General features: G+C 33.2%; 1 protein-coding gene across 1 annotated transcript in view; it reads left to right on the top strand.

Annotated features, from left to right (window-relative positions):
- Positions 1-20,402, top strand: part of arid1ab (AT rich interactive domain 1Ab (SWI-like)) — an 84,514-nt gene that overhangs the window by 5,745 nt on the left and 58,367 nt on the right.

The raw sequence follows: 20,402 nt of genomic DNA, 5'->3' as shown, positions 1-20,402 counted from the left end.
GTTAAAGGTTTTGAGACCACAGATTTGCATGAATGATGCGATGGACAACTTGAACTTGATGATGGTGTAATTTTCAAAGGCAACCAGCCTTGTCCGTATCTATGCTAATATTAAAGCAGGCCTGTTTTGTGTACAAATACCAGAACTGTAAGTTTTGAGAGCCAAAGTAAACTAGCAGTTATTATTTGTAATGTTAATCTTTCATTTTTTTCCCACATGTGAGCTTGTTTCATGTCAGATTAATTAGCCGAGAGATAAATGTGTCCTGAAGATAAAATGAGTAAAACCTTGAGAAGAAGCCAGGAGTGATTTTCTTTAGCCGATTATTTAGAAGTCATAAACTAGGGCATTAATGTCTGTGTTTGGCAAATATTACTTTAATGCAAAAAAGGAAAACCATGCAAATTATGTATTAACCCATATAGAAAATAGCTTTTTAAATAATAATAATTATTCTTATTTTTTTTGTAGTTTATTTCAAGAAATCATAATGGTAACACTTTACAGTAAGGTTTCATTTGTTAAAATTAGTTACCTACTTTAGTTAACGTAAACTAAGCATTTATTAATCTTAGTTAAAATTAAATTTAACATTTGCTAATGCATTATTAAAATTTATGTTTGTTAACATTATGCTTGTAAACTAACATGAACAATGAGCTACTTTTATTAACTAACATTAAATATTAATAAATACTGTCATAAATTTATTGTTCACTGTTGGTTCATGTTAGTTAATGCATTAACTAATGTTAACAAATGACACTTTAAGTGCTACCACCATAATTTTAACCAAAAATGTTAAAAAGTAGATTAGTTATATGAATAATGTGGTGTTAAATGTAATTGTGATATGAAGAGGTTTTTATTTATTTTATGTTTTTCACTAAAACCTAATATGATAACTTGTACACACACTATTGCTTGATTTTATTTATTTATTTATTTTTTATTTTCCAAATACATTTGCAAACTTACTTTATTTTAAATTTTACAGAGACATCTGTGAATGTTTTAAGTGAATAATGTGAATTGTTGGTCAAGAATTGTTTATTTTATTTTATTTTATTTTTCAGAGATATCTTTGAACTTATTTTATTTTTCTGGAGACATTTGTAAAATGTTTTATTTTGTTTTGCTTTGTTTTATTTTATTTATTTTTTCATTATTATTTTTAACTTTTTTTACAGAGACATCTTTGAATGTTTTGAGTAAATAATGTGAATTGTTTGTCAAGAAATGTTTTTTATTTTATTTTATTTTATTTTACTTTATTTTATTTTATTTTTTTAATTATTATTTTATTTTATTTTATTTTCAAAGATATGTGAACTTATTTTATTTTCCAGAGACATTTGTAAACATTTTATTTTATTTCCAGAGATATCAGTGAACTTTATTTTATTTTGTTTATTTTTTCAGAGACATTTGTAAAACTTTTTGTTTTTGTTTTGTCTTGTGTGTTTTTTATTTTATTTTATTTTACAGAGACATCTGTGAATGTTTTGAGTGAATAATGTGGATTGTTGGTGAAGAGTTTTGTTTTTTTTTGTTTTGTTTTGTTTTGTTTTGTTTTGTTTTGTTTTTTTTGTTTTGTTTTTTATTTTATTTTATTTTATTTTCAGAGATATGTGAACTTATTTTATTTTTCTGGAGACATTTGTAAAACGTTTTTGTTTGTTTTTGTTTTTGTTTTGTTGTTTTGTTGTTTTGTTTTGTTTTTATTTCCCAGAGACATCTGTGAATGTTCTGAGTGAATAATGTGGATTGCTGGTCAAGAGTTGTATTTGTTGAGATGGTTTGAATAGATGGAAATGAATTGTTTATTAACATGGCACTTAATGACTAATATTTACATGGTGCTCCAAGGATACTATAGTTTTACGGGTCTGTTTGAAGGTTAGCGGGATGCCAGCCCAGTGTTTCTGACCCAGACTTTGGCAATGACCCATCCGGTTGCTCTGAGAGCAGGCTTGTTTCTGTTTGAGAGGGAGAATCCTATCCCAGCATCCTCGAGTGAAGGGCACGGTCTCAGTAGCCTGCGGGGTAATGAGTGAACTGTTGCTGCCACAGCACACTGTCTGCACTGCTGAGTAATGAATCTCCACATGCTGCCTCACTCTGTGTGTTTATGTGTGTGTGTGAGAGTGAGTGTGTGTCACAGATACTTAGGGAAACAGAGCCGGGAGGGGGGTGTTTTTGTGAATGATCCTTTGCTGCCTGCCGGTGACAGCTGTGCGCTTGTGAATGTGGGTGGGTGTGTGAGCGCGCACATGTTAGCGGACGCCGGCAGAAACGCTCTGACCCGCTCATGCTTCATGCGCCACCGGCCATCCATCCGTCCGTCTCTTCAGGAGCGTTTAGGTCGAACAAACTCGGCACAAATTGGCCTCTCGTACGCTCGCTTTACCCACGCAAAAGCACTCGTGTAGCCCTCGAACACTTCTGCACACAACATCCACTCCTCATATTTTCTCTCTTCGTCTCTTTTCACTTTCTCAGGCCGTATGCGTTCGGCGGTGTACCAGAAATATCAGACCGTGCTGGTGATTGGAAACTATGTACTTTTGAGTTAAATAAAGCAATAGTATGTGCTTTCAGAATGGACTATTCGCTGGATTGCCTGAGCGACTAGTTGATTAGTCGGTCTTTAGGAAGCTTTATATTATTAGGCTGCTTTTTGAGTCCATTTGACCCTGACTGTTCACATTTTTCTGAGTTTTTACCATGCAAACTCTACTATGATTGCTCGGTCAAGTCTGGTACCTCTATTAATGATCTGTATAGAGTTGCTCAAACCGTTCAGAAGTTTAATTTTTTCTTAAAGTGCCCTATTATGCCATTTTTAAGGTTTCTAATTGTTTTTTGAGTCTCTTACAATAGATTTACATGCTTGCAAGGTCAAAAAACACTTTCGTTTTTTCAAAATACGCATTTAATATTACCTCGCTTTCTAACGATTCTGAAATGATTCTGAAAAATATTTAGGAGTGACCCGATCAGCATATTTGTGTTTGCACTGAGGGGAGCTTCAAAAGTTTCTACATGTTTTTGTGACATTGAATAACATATCAAAGACTTATCTCACGAATCCTTTCATAAACAAAGTGTAGAGAGAGTGTAAATGAGAGATTGATTGTGCAGTGTCGAGAGCTTCATTGATTATAATGGAACATTGTGAGATTGCGATGAGCTAAGATGAGTGACAGCTTTTAATAATTAAGTGAGTTTGTAAATGAGATATTGATTTAATAGAACAGTTCAATAAACAAGAAGTTAATATTAATTAACTTACATTGTTTGACCATAACACTATTGCCTGATTTTTGCTCGTTTGTCATCAAAAATAGTTTGAAACAAGTCACAACTCAGCCACTGCACATCTCCATTTGCACACAGCGTGCGTTTTTAAATGATTCAATGATTCAATATCCCATTCATAAAAAGTCACTTGCTTTATTCCGGAATGAATCAGCCATTTGAACGAATCAAATGAATGAATGATTCAGTAATTAAATCAGTGACTTTCATTTTGCTAAAGTATCTTTTCCGTTCATCCAATCAGATTTGCCGCTCGCCCTGACGACCCCGACACATTGAATCGGGCAATCTTCCGCTGACGTGTGGAACGCACCAAACAAACTATTCCGAGAGATGCCGGCCGACCGTAGTTGCATAATGACATTTGCCTTCAGTGATCCAGGAGCAGCCTTAGAAGTTGTTAAAATTCAGCGAATCTCACTTCAACCTGTTAACGACTAGTAAAAGTAGCACAAAGCATTAAACTAGAATCAAATCTATGCCAATCTATTGAATCGAAATTTGATTCAAAATTAGAGATTTAAATTAAAGTAATTAGAGTTTTTTTTTTTTTAAATAAATTCTAACTTCAAGAATCGATTAAAAACGTATTTGTCACCCCCAAAATTGACATGAATCGAATTTTGAGGTAACAGAAGATTCCCACTCCACTATTTAGATCAGCTCCATGTCATTTATTCACATCATCTTCTCTCTTAAGATGTGTTCACATTTGTCATGTTTGGTTCGATTAAAACAAACTATGGTGCGTTAGTAAGTGTGAACGCAGCCACCTGAACCCTGGTACACAACAAACTAACCCACCTTTATAGCAGTCTTGGTCCGCTTCCACATGAACGCTGATGCAGTTAGAATGAAATGTGAATGCAACCATGGCCTAATGAACTTAATGACAAGATGTGACGCTATGCATCATAATTTTATGAAGACAACAAGCAGTGTATATTCAAAATAAAATGAGCAGAGAACAAACATGGAGCAACAAGGCTGTAAAGTGACTTTTATGAGCTCTTCATGAGTTCACAAGTGGTGAAAATAAAATCATACGTACATGCAACAATGAGCGCGCTTAGTCCAGCAGACAACATTCGGTGTATTCGACTAAAGCGACACTGAGCAGACCGATTGGTGAATGGGTACACCGCTTTGTTAAACACATTTTTTCCTTTTGTTTGGAGTGTTCGATGAGTTCCGTCACGAAATGTGCATCATTCAACCCGCCCAATCAGGTCGTGAACGCATCACTTTGCCTTTAGGTTAGGTATCTTTAGGTTCGCTATCAAAAATGCCAGTGTGAACGCTAAGTGGACCAGGACCGAATGTAGCACTTTTCTTTTTGGTCTGGTCCAAATGAAGCAAACGAACTGAACTACAAGTGTGAACACACCCTAAAACGAACTCTGGTGGGATTTCTCTATTAGTGCGACATGACTTCACCGCCACTTTAATTTCGAACACACCTTTTGTTTGGAGTGTTTGGTGAGTTCAGTCAGGAAATGTACGTCATTCAACCCGACCAGTCAGGTTGTGAACGTATCTCTATGCCTTTAGGTTCGGTATCTTTTGATTTGCTGTCAAAAAATGCCAGTGTGAATGCTAAGCGGACCAGGACCAGATGTATCATTTTACTTTTTGGTCCGGACCAGATAAACCAAACGAACTGAACTACGATTGTAAATCAATGGGCATAATGTCAACATCATTCGTGTCTGATGGTTTGAAGTCTGACAGAGAAAACATGAGCTTTTTGATGGTGATATAATCAATCTGCTATTTTATTTCACCTTTTACACCATAATTTAGTTTATACATCAACTGTTTTAATGGTGCAATGCTCAAATATTTAGTACTACGTAAATTAAAACTTAACGCTCATTTATTCCACAACTAGCCGTCGATTTAACGTGTGCACAACTAGTGCAGCCATCCCCAGATAATCAGCAAAAAAATCTGTGTTAAATAAAGGAGACATCCAAAATGTGCCGTTTTGTGGTACTCCACTTCCAGGACTGAAAAGCGCTGGTCTCTCAGCTAAAGCACAGCACACTGTGAGCATACTAATTACAGCACTGCCAGTGAAAATATTACACTCAACAAAGAAGAATCAGGATAAAACGCTCGCTAGTGCGCTGGTGAGAAACTACATCCTCAAAGTTGCAATGCGTTTTGCTTTAATATTCTGCTGACACGTTCACTTATTTATTTCCAAATATAAATAAGTGAATGTGGGTTTCAGTTGCACAAATGGGAGTGTGGTAATTTATATTAAATATCTACAAAAGCTGGAGTGCTTTTGTTTTTTCTTTCTTTTAGCAAAAGCTGCAAAAGCAAATCCTGTAATGGTGTCGATTTAATGTGTATCAGAAAGTGTTGTTGCCACCTGTGTATCTATCTAAATATGTTGATTGTAGTTAATTCATTTTATTGTAATGCTTTGTATGCACTACATAAAGACTTTTTTTATTATAATATCTTGATCTTTTAAGTTCATACACCTAGCAGCTTCAGCCATGCACATTTTTAGTCTGTTTTCATAACCAAAAAAGCTGTAAGAGAAGCGCCAGCTGCAAAGCAAAAAAAGCCAAGCATTGATGCATATTTTAAAAATCCACTTCAAATCTACAATCCATTTTTGGCATGTTATGTGGTTTGTACCAGTCCATCTAGGACTGAGCGCATGCAAATTCACATGCACCTTGACTGACTTTCTTTCTGTGTCTCTTGTTTGTTTCTCTTCTACTTCTCTTCTTCTGGGTTGGAAGTTCTGCATGTGCATACAAAGAAGAGTAGTCTCAGATGCCCATCTAAGGGCCACCTTGGCGCAATCAATCGCTTGAAATCCAGTGCTAATCATTTGCCGTTGCGTACGGTTGATGATGTGTTCCCTTTCTCCTGTGTGATTGGGGAAATGTCACATTTAAGCAATTCCACAGGGCTGTTTGGAAATGTGAGGGTAATGTATTTTCTTTTGACATTTACTTTTAAAATGTAGCAGATTAGCATAGTAATTTCCTTCTTCAAACTTATGGTCCTGGAGTCTGCAGGCTTCATTTACATGACACATATATGTGTGTGTTGTGTGTGGAGAACGCCATTAACCTTTTACGGCCTACTACAGTCGGACACATAAATCACAAATCACACTAAACCCTAGTGATACGAAACCGTGACTTGAGAATCGGTGGGAAAGGTGGTTTCAGACCCTCATTTGCCTGTCTGCTTTTTAGGTTGTCAAAATGCATGCATGTACCATACTTGTGTATGGCTCAAGTTGCTTTTATGTCTTTTTATTTGGTCGTCTGTCAGTGAATGTCATTATCACACTCTTGCTTTGAGTGTGAACCGTGAATGCGCATGAACGATCAGTCTGAAGACTTTTTGTCTCGCTGTTGGAAAGCACACTTGATAGTTTTTGGCTCTTGTGATTATTTCTGCGCTATTGCTCCTCTAAAGGGTGTACATCTGAACTAAAGGTGATTTTGAGGTCTTCGGTGCTCTTATGTTGTTGATGTGGAGTTACAGCGTTTTTCCGTTCATATAAACACTGACCTGAGGATTTGCATGCCCGCAATCCAACGGTGTGTGAGAACTATGCAAAGGACAGGAGCCGCTAAACAAACCTATTGTTAACGCTGCCATACTTTTTGGCAGAGTAACGTGAATGATCTGTCAGTGTGTAGTCTGAAATGTTTTTTGATGTGCTTTGTTTCAGTGCTACATTTGTTTTTCAAGCAAGCGTTATTTGTGTGAATGCTGCCTTTTCTGAAGGATCTCTTTAAGGTTGTCACAGTTCCTTGATTACATTAGTACTAGATTGAAAAAAGATAAAAAATCCTCGATTGCATTTTATCTATGTGTAGTGTAACCCACAAAATGCCAGATGTGGCACATTCTTTTTTCGAGAGTCCATGAAAGGCATTAGACCGTTTTCTAAGGCTGCATGATATATTAAACCCATTAAAAAAGCATAATACAGCTTAATACTATTGTGAATTCACAAAGACTGTGATTCAGTTAAATAAATTTTCGCTGCGGGTTTAATATGTGCTTTGTTTCTATGCATGTAGATTACAACTCACAATAAATGCTGCTCCATACAAACAGTTTTCATTTACATGCGTGGACCGTCTCTAATTCCCATCTTTGCATATGCATTATTGCTTTTAAAGTTCGTTTGGGAACAATATGCACCATTCTATCAGATTTATAAGGTAAATCATTTATAAACCCACGCCAGCACAGGAGAATACAATGTTATCTTTCTGAATATGCTAACTGTTCATCGCAACTTCAAAAGAAAAATTTAAACCCTCACTGTTCACACGTTTTGATGTCCACATGTTCTTGTTCAAGAAATTACAATGGCTGTAAGCATTTCTGTCGTAAAGAAATTGTCAAATAGTGAAGAGTAAGTGGACATTTGAATTAAATGTTGTTTACTGAATATCAAACAAGGATTAGATCATGCTGTAAAGTGTAAAAACAGTCGGCAGACCGTTGGTGCCCTCTGCAGGCCTAATGATATAAATTTAATTGAGTAATTTGATTATTATTATTATTATTATTATTATTATTATTATTTTTTTTTTTAATAAAAAAAACCTCAGTGAACAATAGCCTTTACTTCAAGTACATCTATAATAGCAATGATGCAATAATAATTAGTTCAAATAAAATATCAAAAGCAAGTGATCATATGGTTTTATTGAACAAAACTGTTAAAATACAAAATGTGTTATAAACAATAGAACTAATGTACATCACGTATTATAACACAAACCTACAGAGGGCGCCAGCGGCATGATGATTGTTTTTACACTTTACTGCGCGAATACCTTGTCGAATACTGGCTAAACAACATTTAATTTAAATGTCCACTTCATTATTAATATTTGGCCATTTCTTTATGATATAAAAGCTACCGCCACTGTAATTTCTTGAATATGTGGACAACTCGCGATGACATACAGAGATGGAGTTTGAGACGCTTTACACATGTAAATGTCAACAGTTTGTGTAGCAGCATTTACTGTGAACCGAGCCGCTCTGACATGCACATACGTAACCTACACGCATGTAAATAAAGTGCATATATTAAACGTGCATTGCATATGTGTGACCCTGGACCACAAAACCAGTTGTAAGGGTCAATTTTTTTTTTAAATTGAGATTAATACATCATCTGAAAGCTGAATAAGCTTTCCATTGATGTATGGTTTGTTATGATAGGAAAATATTTGATGGAGATACAATTATTTGAATATCTGGAATCTGAAGGTGCAAAAAAAATCAAAATATTGAGAAAATCACCTTTAAAGTTGTCCAAATTAAGTTCTTATTGCATATTACTAAATTACTAAAAATTAAGTTTTAATAGATTTACAGTAGGAAATTTCCGAAATATTTTCATGGAACATGATCTTTACTTAATATTCTAATGATTTTTAAAAATCAATAATTTTGACCCATACAATGTATTTTTGGCTATTGCTACAAATATACCCATGCTACTTAAGACTGGTTTAGTGGTTTTGGTTTTTATTTAATTGAATCGTAACGTTTGTGAATTCCTAATAACATTATGCTTTATGATTTATAAATGGTTTTAATATTTGGAATGCGCCACTTCCGGTATTTTGGCGACTACTCGACACAGGCAAAACAACAGTTGTGAAACAACAGCCTGGGCTAGTGTTGCCACCTTGTGGAAAAACTGATTAGTGCAGTCAATGCGCATGTGCGACCTGCACGTACAACGTGCAAAAAAATCGTGTAGTGTGCATACAGTACATGCGGACTATTCTGGGGATGAACTTTGTGTCCCACGCTGCACATGGATGCTTGCGTATGCGTAAAAACCGAAGTATACTCTGAACTTTAGGCTAGTGAAGTCCTAAAACTAATGGTCAACCAATATGGATGTTTTTTGATGGCTGATGTCTGTATATTTGGCTGATATCTCAGTGCTGTCAAAATAAAAGTTCAGTGCAATGTGAAAATAAAAGGCAATTAAAAAAACAACCTTTGACCATTCTGATGCAAATTCCAGCCAAGATGTCAGCCATGGCAATATATCGGTCCGCTACTACCTGTAAAAGCATTACTTTGTTGTCAAGACCGTGTCTTTGTAATATCTCTTCCTGTAATAGTTTGCTGAGGGCATCGCTAAATCTCAGTTGTCACCACAAAGCAGTGAAGCTAACCACCTACTCCTGATGTTTCACAAGCACTGGCTGAACAGCGGCATGGCTGACATGTCCAAATCAACAGGCTAACTAGAAATATGCCATCTCTGCTGTCAGTGTAGTCAGCCGTGGTTGCATTTCCTGAAGGAATGCTTATTCGGACAGCTTGTGATTGACGTGGACTGAATGCAGCTGGAAACACATGCCACTTTATCACATGGTGACTCCATATTCTCCCACACTGGTCATGTTGTGTGCTAGCACTGGACACTGGAGATCTGTCAGCTGCTAGAGATTTTGCTGTAGCATGCTAGATGGACTGCTTTACTCTGCTTTATTTACACTAGAGTGAGATAAGAAGCATGGGTAATGTGAGAGTGGGATGCGTCTCAAATGAGGTTGGACGTAAGGAGTGGTTAAGTACAACGTGTTTGTTTACAGCTGCCTGGAAACGTGCTGTAGCAATATAATTTACATAATAGATTTCAAATGATATGCGGTCATAGGCGTGTGTATCAGCCTTATTTTTAACCTAAGATTGCATGTGACAAGAATGTATGAGGCTTCCAGTCCCATTCATATCTGTTTGTTTTGTACAAAAACAGTTCATTATGCTGCTTTATATTTTAATTTATCATAAACATATTAATGTTGCACAAATAAGGTTACTGTTTACTGCACTTTATTATTTATTTATCTACTGATAATGAGTCAATTTCTGTCTCACTGACTGAAAATATTTTTTCCACATTGCAGAAAAACTGATTTTTGCAGTTTGAAATATGACCTAATTTAGCGTCTAAATTATACATTTTTATAAAATTTGTTTTACTGTTTTGAGTGGATGCAAAACACTTTTTTTTTTTTTTTTTCCCAGAATAAGTCAAATTATTTAAATTAATTTATTTTTTTTTGTCTGTTTTGTTTTTTCTAGATCTTTTTTTCGTTAACATTTCTGTACTCAGTTTTAATGTTTAAATTAAATTGTACCAAATCAAAAAGCATGTCTAATTAATTCAAAAACATACAAACATTAACAACAATTTATTAAAAGTTCAACACAAATTACGTTTTAAGGGCCCTATGAAATGCTTAATTTAAGCAAATTCTGTTTGTTTTTACTAAATTCAGTGTTTTTTTTTTTTTTTTTTTTTTTTTTTTTTTTTTTTTTCCGAAAAGAAATTACAAATGTGATTTTATTCCTGAACAGTTGTTTTAATAATTGTATTATTTAGGGTCCTGTGAATTCAGTTTTATGTTTTCCCAAATTGTGATTTTTTTTTTTTTTTTTTTTTTTTTTTTTTTTTAAATGAAAGTGTAATTAAAATTATAAAACATACAGTTTAACTTCAACTTATTAAAAGTTGAATAAAAATTGTGTGTTTAGCCCTATGAAATGTTAAATATTGTAAAAATAAAAACATTTTCTGGTTATCAAATGAAGACAAAATATTAATTAAATTTATCTTTTACTCAAATGAAAATTAAACAAACTTTATTAATAATATTAGTAATACTATTAGTAGTATTATGTACATTCTACTAAACAGTAGTAATATGTCTTCAAGTTAACTTTTATTTTGACAGGTTGCCGTGAATACTTTTACATTTGTGTATATGATATGACAGTATTTTATAAACTGTATACTGCTCACAGTACAATATAAATGGTAAACTGCTTATGAAAAAACTTGTATTTATGTCCTCACTGAAAATAAATGATTCCTGTTTAAATAGTCTTTTTGCTTAATACCTAGAGATACTAGTCCATATTGTGATTTGATTTAAGTGTATCAGCCTACTTTTGGTAAATTCATCCAAACTTTGGCTAATTCCATGACATTCCGTGTTATACCGTAAATTCCGTTTTTTTGACTGGATTCTGTGATTCTGCACTGTTACAAAGTAACATTTGTCACGGTTTCTTCAAGTTCAACTGAACTTTTATTTTGATGGGTTGCCATGAAGAGTTTTGTTTATGATATGACAACAGTTTTTCCTCAAATGAAATGATCAAATGCTCATGAAGTGACTTTCAGAGCAGCTCTGGAGGAATTGTTCATACATTGGTCTTCCTACAGTGAGACGGCAGATGTGATTCATATTTAAATAGTCATTTTGTGATTTACTATTCACAGATACTAGTCTGTATTGCCATTTGATTTAAGTGTAATGACCTACTTTTGACTTATTCAAATTTTACAAATTCCTTGACACTCTGAGTTATACAGCAAATTCCATTTTCATAACCGGATTCACATGCTGGAAATCATCAGATCCAGTGCTGGATGTGAAGATCAGTGGGTCAGAATTTGTGAGGGTGTGTAACAAGCGTCTTCCTTTGCTCCGGTTCTGTGTAGTTCATCAGGAGAGTTGGAGGAGCGTCAGGGCTGTTGAGTTTATCTGTGAATGTGTCGTCTGTCGGCCCATTACGCGAGTGGAGCGCGTGGAAAAGCTTGTTGACTGTAAAAGTCACTAATAATTCCTCTTTCCCGGGTTGCCACCGGTGGTCGTTTTCTCAATTTATAGCTTCGATATTCCTCAGGCCGGTGAGGTGTAATTGAGAATTGAGGGAGTACGGCTCTCTCCTTCAGCGAGTCCTTTACTCAACAAATGAAGAGAATTTGCTGTTTAAATTGCTGTTGAGAAGATGAGAGTTGTCTAAGCGAGGACCGAATCTCATTTGGAGTCGCACGCGCGTTTGTGGAGAAAATCAGGGGACGGATGAGTTGAAAGCATCGCTTCTGACTGTGTTTTCACTGACGCTTGACCGCAGACAGGAAGCGCTACACATGGGCCACTTTGTACACATGAAATTTTGAAGGGTTCTGAGAATAATTTTGGCAAGATCAAGATCACAATACAATTTGTCAGTAATAAGCCCTGGACATTTTTAGTCTATATGGACGGATCAAATAGGCGATCACACAGCAGAAATAAACGCTAATAAGCTAACTCTGCATGTTCTGTGTCTCTGTTTGAATGAATGGCGTTTTATCTGATAGGTAAATTAAAACACACGAGTGTTTTCAACATCCCCCGTCTCAATATATGAGGACATAAACACAAGAATATCAAGAGCTGCTTTGAGTGTCACTTCAACAGCTTTTCACCATTTCATTAGAGATCATCACGACAAACTGCCAAAAAAGTTTGTTTTAACTTAAAAGTATGGAAAGACCTTACTATTGCATGCTAAATGTGTTTCTCAGAGATAATAATAATGATAATAATAATAATAATAATAATAAAATAGACAGTATCATGTGGTGTTTTAACTTATACAGTCCTGTTGTGAAGCTTTTTATTTAATAAAAACTACAAATGCGGTGTAAATTGTAAAAGGTTGATGACATTTAATTTTTGTTTTTGAATCATTTAAAAATGCATTTATTTTATTAATTTATTATTTTATTTTACCATTATTGCACCATTTTTGATAATAAATTTGTATTAAACCATGAAACATAATTTAGAAATAAAATAATAAAATAAAATAAAATAAAACAAAGAATGAAGGGGAGAATAAATTGGATATAATGTTTATATTCATTTTAAAGGTCTAATAAATATGGAAAGCATTTCTGTGAATGAAATATGTGATGAATATTGAATGTAAATCAATATTCTGATGAATCTCAATATTTTATTAAAGAAATGAATACTTTCATTCCACAGGGATGGATTAAATTGATCAAAAGTGACAGTAAAAACATTGTTACAAAAAAATCAGTTTCAGATAAATTCAGTTTCAGTTCTAAATTGAAATTTAGAAAACTTTCTATTAAATTTAAAGAATCCTGGAAAAAGTTTTCTTTCATGTAAAACAACAAAAAAAAAAAAAAAATGGAAAATGAAATAAAGTTTTAATTTAGTTTTAAATTTATCAAAAGTAACTGTAAAACAGTGATAATGTTACCCAAAAAAAAAAAAAAACTGAATTATACATGTAAATTTCAAATAAATTTGAACTTTCTATTATTTAAAGAATCCTGAAAAAATTGTTTAATGTAGTAAAATAATAAAAATAAAATTAAAGTGTTTAAAATGTGATTTCTCATTTCAAAATAAAATTAAAATGAAAACAATATAACCCAAACGTTTAATTTAAAAGGGAGCATCATTCATACCTTTTTTTTTTTTTTTTTTTTTTTTTTTTTTAGTGCCATAAAAAAAAAAAAAATAATATTGACCAAATATATGTGACCCTGGACCACACAACCAGTCTTAAGTAACACAGGTATATTTGTAGCACTAGCCAACAATACATTGTATGGGTCAAAATGACAGATTTTTCTTTTATGCCAAAAATAATTAGGAAATTAAGTAAAGATCATGTTCCATGAAGATATTTTGTAAAATTCCTACCGTAAATATGTCAAATCAAAAATTAAGTTTAGTAATATGCATTGCTAAAAGCTTAATTTGGACAACTTTAAAGGTGATTTTCTTAATATATATATATATATATATATATATATATATTATAATATATATATATATATATATATATATATATTTTTTTTTTTGCCACCAGATTTTCAAATAGTTGTATCTCGGCCAAATATTGTCTTATGTCTAACAATCCATACGTCAATGGAAAGTTTATTTATTCAGCTTTCAGATGCATAAATCTCAATTTCAAAAATCTGACCCTTATGACTGGTTTTGTGGTCCAGGGTCACAAATATTATTTACTTTTACTTACCACTGTGGAACATCTTTCTGTCTCGTTCCGAGTGGAAATGGTCTTGATTTCGGCGTGCCTGTACGTGTTCAGCGCTAACTGCTCCACGCGTACGCTCGCGGATAAACGTACACGCGGGTGCTGTGATTTGTGTTAGTGTGTGTTGGTGTTTTGGCACAACAATAGTCCTGTGCTGTAGGCCTGGAGCGTTTGTCCGTGTGGAGGATTAAATTAGCAGCAGTTGTTTATCGTCCGTACCCAATCCATCTGTCTGGCTCAGTAGAGCCGGCGCTATCTGTGCTATCATACTTCACTCCAACGGCCCGACCTCTCTCTCTCACACACACACACACACACACACACACACACACACCCCGTCCCGCTTCCCCAACAGACAGTGAGACATTCCACCCGGTGTAACCTCCTCTGCCAAGAGCGCTTGGCTTTCCTCTATGCAGATTAGCCATGTGCTAATTGCAGTTATTTATTTTTTTTCCCTCCTTTTTTGGAGAGGGAGTGAGAGAGGAAGGAAATCAGCCATGGACGAGCGATTGATTGGTGGATGAGGAGGAGGAGGGGTTGTGAGAGCCGAGCCAAATCGCATGAGTTTCTCTGAGCCTCAACATTACTTCAGCAGAGCGGAGCTGCTACGGCCAATGATTCACAGACGCTAGTGATCGTGTTTGAGTATTTAAAGTCTACATGGAATCACAATAAACTCTGCATACACTGCATTCAGAATGTAAAGAAATGAGTACTTTTACTCAACAGGGATGGATCACATTGATCACAAGTGACAGTAAAGATGTTACAAAAATATTTTAAATTCGATTGGAATTCTACTTCAAAATTTCAAATAAATCGGAACTTTTTATTAAATTAAAGAATTCTGAAGAAAAAAGTTCCATGGGTTTTGAAAAAAAAAAATAAGCGCACAACTTTGTTCAGCAGTGATGATAATAGAAAATGTCAGCTTTGAGCACAGGAATAAAATACATTTTAGAATATATTACAATAGAAAACAGTTATTTTAAACTGTAATATTATTTCACGTTATTACTGATTTTTAAATTAAATAAATGGAGTCTAGGTGAGCATAAGAGACTTTCACAAAACATAAAAAAAAAAAGTCACCTATTATTAAATCTGCACCATGATTTAATGCCAGAAATTAGTCATTCTTGAATTAAAATATTTAATTCTTTTTAGTCATCAAGTTATTTTTACACTTTTTTTTTTTTTTTTTTTTTTTTTTGTCCTTTATATAAACCAACCTCATGTTAAACCTTTTAATCGAATTATAATAACGTCCTCTTCCTCTGTTTATTTATTTATTTATTGATTTATTCATGTATGTATGTATGTATGTATGTATGTGTGATTTCACACATTCTTGGGGATTATTTAATCTCCATCATGATTTTATGCCAAAAATTAGTCATTCTTGAGTTAAAATTTTTAGTTCTGTATTTAGTTATTTATTTATTTATTTTTTTAGTTCATTATTTAACCATTATTATTATTATTATTATTATTATTATTATTATTTTTTGTAGTATATTTACAATATATTTTACAATATATTAAAAATGTGCTTTTTGTCCCTAGAGAAAGTTTTGTTTAATTAAAATACAATTATTTCATTTCATTTTTTTTATTTTATTTTAACTTTATTTTATAATTTCTGGCCTATTTTTGGAGGATTATTAAATGTACACCAGGATTTAATGCTATAAATTAAAGTCATTCTTGAATTAAAATATTTTGTTCTTTTTAATTGTCATTAATTAATTATTTTAACACTTTTTTACTTTATATAAACCAACCCTATGTTGAGAAAGTTGTTTATTTGAATTATAATAACCTTCTCTTCATCTTTTTTATTTATTTATTTTTGTCTGTTGCCTATTTCTGGTGATTATCAAATCTACACCATGATTTAATGCCATAAATTAAAGTTATTATTGATTTAAAATATTTAGTTCTTTTTAGTCGTCATTAATTATTTTTATACGGTTTTCCTTTTTTAAAATATATAAAATTTAAAATACCAACCCCATGTACTTTTTGTCCCCAGACAAAGTTTTGTTTAATTGAACTATAATAACCACCTCTTCCTCTTTTATTTTTATTTATCGTTAATTTATTGTCTGATAGTGCCTATTTTTGGGGATTATTCAATGTACATTATGATTTAATGGATAAATTTAAGGCAATCGTTAAATTAAAATATTTAGGATTTTTTTGTTGTTGTTGTCATTATTTAACAATTACTTTTATATTTTTTCATCTTTCCTGTCTTTCTTTTGTTTTTACTGAGTAACTTTGAGCTTTTTTGAAAGATGTGCAAAATGTTCTTTCTATCATTATTTTTATCTCTATTCAGTCAATTGCTAATAAGTAATTCCCACCTTCATTTATTTCTCCTTAAGTATCCAGTTTCAAATAGCCGTCGTTTCGAATTGATTTCGGTTTCTGCAAGGTCTTGTTTTCAGGAACAGCCAGGGGTGTTTCAGGAGAAAATCCCACGACTGGCTCATTGTTATTGTTGCTCCTAACTAGTGTGATTCATTAAAAAAGTGAAAGGGGAAATTCTGGCCCTCAGCGAGTAGTACTGCGGCGGGAAATCCTTGAATTCCCCTCAGGGATCAATAAAGTACGTCTGTCTATTTAAAAGCGAGAGACGGCGAGATACGCTGCTGCTTATCTTTGACCTTGCCCGAGGATGAATTAAAAGCACTTCATTTCTGAACAACTGTCATTCTGTCTCTCGCCGCCACGTCCCGCCCTCATTCCCGCACTTAAGGGAGCCCGGGGGAAATTCATGTACATAATACTGTGTGAAAGCAACCTCAGCGCTTTTCAGACGGGATGCGGGAACGTGCCTACAGCTGCATGTTTACCACCGTCTCGAGCAGAAAGAGAAATCAGACGTCCATTGGCTTGCCGTCTTGATTTGTGGGTCGGTCCTTCAAGGGGACGTACGAAAATGAATTTGTTGTTGAAGTAATAGTTTTCACTGGACATGTTCTTAATGCAGAGGCATTAAATCTTATTTATTCTAACCATGTAAAATCTCAAGACTAGAAATGGAGATGGCAACTTGAGGTCAGAGGTTTGCTCTGATCTTTGTTCAAGCATAATTCTTCTTCTTCATCCGCTTCCATTACCCTTTCGGCAAAGGCTTCACTGATCTCAGCCGTAACCTCGTCTGGACGGCTTTATCGCTGCATGTAGACGAGATAAAGCACCTACTATTCTTATAAACATTGCTGTATTTACGGTTCTATAAAATCTGTTTATTTTTTTCCCAAATGGCATTTTATTTCCAAATTCCTCAAAAATGTTATATTTAAATAAATAAATAATTGTATTTATTGAACAGCCTATCGAAGTAAGATTTTATACAAGTTAACAGCAGTTTATTAAAACTGCAACAATTTTTTTTTTTTTTAGGGTTCAATAAAACCGGTTTTATTTTCTCTCAAATTCTTTTCTCTTTCTGTCTGTCTGTCTTTCTCTGTATTTCTGTCTTTCATCTTTTGTCTTTCTTTCTGTTTCTCTTTTTGTCTGTCTTTTTTTTTTCTTTCTGTCTTTCATCTTTCTGTCTGTTTCTTTCTGTCTTTGTATTTCTGTCTTTTGTCTTTCTTTCTGTTTCTCTTTTTGTCTGTCTTTTTCTTTCTGTCTTTCATCTTTCTGTCTGTCTGTCTTTCTTTATTTCTGTCTTTCTTTCTTTCTTTCTTTCTTTCTCTGTATTTCTGTCTGTCTTTGTCTGTCTTTCTTTGTTTCTCTTTTGTCTGTCTTTTTTTTTCTTTCGTCTGTCTTTATTCTTTTTTTGTCTTTTTTCTTTGTCTTTCATCTTTCTGTCTGTCTTTCTTTCTTTCTTTGTCTTTGTATTTCTGTCTTTCGTCTTTCTTTGTTTCTCTTTTTGGCTCTTTTTTTTCTTTGTCTTTCTTTTTTTTTTCTGTCTTTGTCTTTGTATTTCTGTCTTTTTTTTTTTTCTGTCTTTTCTTTCTTTCTTTGTCTTTGTATTTCTGTCTTTTCTTTCTTTGTTCTTTTTGTCTTTTTTTTTCTTTCTGTCTGTCTTTCTGTATTTCTGTCTTTGTCTGTTTGTCTTTCTTTCTGTCTTTCTGTCTTTCTCTTTCTTTCTCTGTATTTCTGTCTCTGTCTCTTTTTTTTTTCTTTCTGTCTGTCTTTCTCTTTCTCTGTATTTCTGTCTTTTTCTGTATTTCTCTCTGTCTTTGTCTTTGTCTTTCTGTTTTTATTTCTTTCTGTCTTTCTTACAAAATTGTTTCTATTTTATTTTAATGTTTTTCTTTTTTTTTAAATGAAGATAATTATATAATTAAAATATAATTATACAGTGCACACACACAAACTCTTAAACTTTTATTTTGGATGTGATTATTTGTTTGACAGCACTAATTTTTAACTTTTAATAAAATGAAAATGAAACAGACCCAATCTTTCTTTATTTGGAAGAACAAAAATGATGTAATTATTTGTCAAATAAAGTTTTAATACAAATTTTAGTAGCATTAGTACTAAATTGTACGTTCTTCTGTACAATAGTAATGCATTTGTCACAATTTCTTCAAGTTAAACCAAACTTGTATTTTGACAGGTTGCTCTGAAGAGATTTTTGTGTGTGTGTGTGACATTAATTTTAATTAATTTAAATACTCATAAACACTGGTTCATATTGCAATTTATTTTAATTGTATTGACCTACTTTTTGAGTTATTAATTCAAAATTTGGTGAATTGTGTTTGTCATTCTGTCTGTCTGTCTATGTCTTGTCAAAAATGTACACTTAACACTGTCTTTGTGCTGTACGTGTGAGCTACAAAACTATTTTTTTTTTTTCCATGAATCAGCTGAGCTGTTCACACTAGAAGCAATGATTGCAGCCCACAGCTCTCATCCATCTGAAATGTATTTCAAAATATCATGTTTCTTCCTCATATTGATGGTAGAAAGTGTTCAGTTTGCCACCAGTTGTCCAGAGAGGCTTATTACAGCTGCTGGAGGAGCAGTGCTGGTGGCAGATGGGACCTGTTACCATTTCAAGAGTCCTGTCCTGTGTCTCTGTGCCTTTACCGCTTCTAGTGATCTTTAAGAAGTGGGAAAGCGAGTGTGTTTGTGATTCTCAGAGGACTGCAGGAGTCCAGTGGGTGTTTTCAAACAGTTTAGTAAGTTTCAAAGTTGCAACGAGGGGTGGGCGGTGACAGCGTGAACAAAATATTATATCACAGTGTGAGTAAATTATTCATGATAACAGTAAGCAACACAGTATATTTGTGTTTTATATTATACTTTTTTTTTTTTTTTTTTTTTTTTTTTTTTTTATGGAAATTCTGAACGTATTGTTTTTGGTTATTCAAAATACTTAAATTTTTTTTTTTTTAAGGCATAGTACATCAACAAATCAAAAATGAAACATTTCTTTCTGCTGTTGAACATTTAAGTAGGGCCCTATGAAATCTATTTATTTATTTTTTTTTGTTTTTTTGTTTTTTCTTCCCAGATTCCATTGTATTTATTTACTTTACTTTTTTTTTTCCTCTAAATTCTAAAAATTTTTTCTGTTTTAGGAGGAGAAAAACAATTTTTCGATGCACCTGTCAAGTTTGAGATTTTGGGCTTTTTGTTTTTCTTTGTAGTGTTTTTTTCCCCCCCAGACTAAAGGAAAGAAAACATTTAAAAGACACTGTTAAGTGTTTTTTTTTTTTTTTTTAATATGTGACCCTGGACCACAAAACCAGTCTTAAGTCGCTGGGGTATATTTGTAGCAATAGCCAAAAATACATTGTATGGGTCAAAATTATTGATTTTTCTTCTATGCCAAAAATCATTAGGATATTAAGTAAAGATTATGTTTCATGAAGATTTTTTGTAAAATTCCTACTGTAAATATATCAAAACGTAATTTTTGATTAGTAATATGCATTAGTAAGAGCTTTATTTGGACAACTTTAAAGGTGATTTTCTCAATATTATTATTATTATTATTATTATTATTTTTTTTTTCACCTTCAGATTCCATATATTAAAATAGTTGTATCTCGGCCAAATATTGTCGTATCCTAACAAACCATACATCAATGGAAAACTTATTTATTCAGCTTTCAGATGATGCATAAAGCTTTCGAAAAATTGACCCTTATGACTGGTTTTGTGGTCCTGGGTCACATATTGCACTTTATCTA

The sequence above is a fragment of the Labeo rohita genome, chromosome 19 (assembly GCF_022985175.1).
Source record: "Labeo rohita strain BAU-BD-2019 chromosome 19, IGBB_LRoh.1.0, whole genome shotgun sequence".
NCBI classification, from domain to species: domain Eukaryota; kingdom Metazoa; phylum Chordata; class Actinopteri; order Cypriniformes; family Cyprinidae; genus Labeo; species Labeo rohita.
The sequence above is the reverse complement of the archived record's forward strand: the minus strand, read 5'-3'. Positions and strand labels throughout refer to the sequence as shown.